Raw genomic sequence first — 2984 nt, 5'->3', positions numbered from 1 at the left:
TTAAAAGCTTCATTTCGTACATTTCCATTTAGACTTTTTTTCCTGAAAACTTGGGAGCGGCCTCCAATGAACACATTGTAAGGTTTCACCAGGATATTTCTCAAATGTTAAAAAAAGATACCAGGGAAAATGGAGTCCAAATATGTTGGCAGACTACTGGTGGAATCTGTTATGGGAAACACCAATGGGCAAGAAATGACAAATTAAGTGTTTTGTTACCAGATAAACATTTTTGTAAATAGATTTGGGTTAATAGATCCATTATTCAATATTTAGTACTGTATGTAACATTTTCTTAAAATATATGAAATCTTTTTTACTAGAAACTTTGTTTTTGACATTAATCCCTTTTCCCTTAAAATTGGTGGATGTTACAGCAATATCGTTTTTAATTCAGCAATGTCAAATCTACAAGGATCACCCTGAAATTTAACAGGGAGCAAAAAAAATTTGCCGACCAGTATAATCTGACTTAGCTTGCCTAACCTCCTTTTTGACTTGATTGCAGACTATTTTATATCTGCTATAGGCTTCTGTATTACCTGATAACTTATATACATCCCATGCATTTTTCTTCTCTGCCACAAGTCTCATTAGTTCATCTGACATAAGCCTTGAATAGTTGTTAAAATCTAGTTGCTTCTTTTATTACTTCCCTGAATGCATCCCATTTAGCATTTTCTGTTGGTAACATAGTTGATCCCACTACATAGAATTCAAAAATTTCCCAAGACTACCGTATCCTCTTTACAAAAAACAAAAGTCCTTCCCTTTACTCTTGATGACAGTTACATCTTTAAAGTGAATGATTTGAGTTAAATATGAAATAAACATCCCCACACCCAGGTGATATTTATTTCATTCATTTATGAAATAAACAAAACTGTACAATTAATGATTCCTAAAATTTAATTTCTGTCATCCCTTTTCAAAGTCACTATATCACTCAGTAATATAAGAGGAAGGAGGAATATATTCGAGTTTATTCCTTCGTGGGACTTTAAAATAAGTGATGTATGTGAGGAAGGATTTAAATGTGAGCACTATAGATACTAAAAGATGCAAGGCACTTCATAGGTTTTGACTGTGGGACCCAAAGAAAAAGATCATTAAAAGTGGAATAGTACTATAAGCAGAAGTGTTATAGGAGTTTACTGTATACGGAATTGAATGATACTCAGTCATTTCTTCTATCTGTAGTTCACAGATCTGGCACAGCCAAAGTTTTTCTGTGTTACTAAAATTAAACTAAATCAATTCACATAGTTTAAAATTCCTTTTCTGTTTCTCTTGCTCTCCTAATCATAAAATCACTATGCTGTAAACTCACAATTAAAGTAAATTTAGTTCAGTCAAGTAAATTTAAAACAATGCCTTCAAGAGTACTTGAAGTACTAGAGCATATAAGTAAAATACTACCATTTAAATGGCGCCTCTGTAACCAGGTGGGCAGGAGCAGCAGTGCGTAGCACACGCTTCTTGATTAGACCGGGGTTCAAGCCCGTGACCACCAAATACAGAGGATGCGGAAAGGTCAGGGAATGACCACCGCATATCCCCGGAGCAATATGGCCCTAGTTGCTAATGCTCCTAAAAAACCAAATAACAACAAAAAGTAAAAAAAAAGTATATTGCAGCCATTATCAACCCACTTCAGGATGGAAGCCTCCTCAACAATTCATGCTGAGGGAAATGGACCATAATCTGCCACGCTGGTCCGGTGCAGGTTGGCAGATCGACCATATTTAGCAGTCAGGGGCTTGAACCCCGGTCTACTCAAAGAGCATGTGCCACTGCACTCCTGCTGCTGACCACTCAGCTATGGAAGCCATTTAATTAGCTCTTTTAATGTTTTATATATCGCCTATATACCTGAAGCTTTTGTTCTAAATTTACTTGGCACCATCAGATATCTCTTGTGTTACAGAATTATTTCATCACTCAGTTGTTGACTTCTTTCATTCTTTGTATGGTTACCTACCAATAAGGAAGGAAACAGCCTTACAGGTAAGTACGTATTTAAATAAATATCACCGTATTTCTTTCTTAAGAGCAGTTGCTTTCCTTTTGTAGAGCAAAGTAATAACTAGTTACCTAATGTTGATTTGCCTCACAATATGAGATCTGTGCATTCTGTAGCAAACTTGATTTGCTCTTGACTATATACAGAACTTCAGCTTTTGCTAATCTGTGTACAGTACATTAAATTTTTATCTCATTTTGTTGATTTAATTTACCTAAAGAGCAACCGATCATCATAATGTAATTGCATAAGTCTATTTTCATCGCAGTTTTAGAGAGATACTGTGTCGTTAAAGGAAACTAATTAATTTGCCAATGTTTGATAGTATTCCAAAATTAATTTAGTTATAACATTAGCAAATTAATTAATAAAAACAAAAAAAAAAGTATACAATTATTAATAATTTCACTGTTTTACCCAAAGATGCAGCAGTGATAGTCCAAACAAAATAGAAATTTTTGTTTATACTCTTAGAAAAGTTTGTTTGTCACTAAAAAATATTAAAAATTCAGACTTCCTCATGTGGTTAACAAAATGTAAATAGTATCTCATAAAGTAAACACAAATTTTTCTTAATTTTGTAATAATCAAAATTTTGTTATTAATAAAAACTTTTAATCGTGATACTATAAATGCCTGCCTAAAATGGGCCTTTTCCTTCTGTATATAACAATGAAGTATTTCTAGGCTACTATAGGTAATTTTTTTCTTGATGCTATCGTTTTGTTAGTCAGTTATTTTTGTTATTATAAAAATAATCAATTAACCAAGTTGTGTATTTTTTTGTTATTTAAACACCTGCTGTAACTACTATGTGATTTCTATTTACACTTTATAGCATTCATTCACAGAATACGCAACTGCAAAAAATTCACGTGCATTATTCATAATGTCATTCATCCACACTATTAATTTATCCAAAATTACAGATATGGAATGGCAACATCCCAAAATTACACAT

Source organism: Mastigoproctus giganteus, chromosome 3 (assembly GCF_048544385.1).
Source record: "Mastigoproctus giganteus isolate SK-2022 chromosome 3, ASM4854438v1, whole genome shotgun sequence".
Classification (NCBI taxonomy): Eukaryota; Metazoa; Arthropoda; class Arachnida; order Uropygi; family Thelyphonidae; genus Mastigoproctus; species Mastigoproctus giganteus.
Note: the sequence above shows the minus strand (reverse complement) of the source record.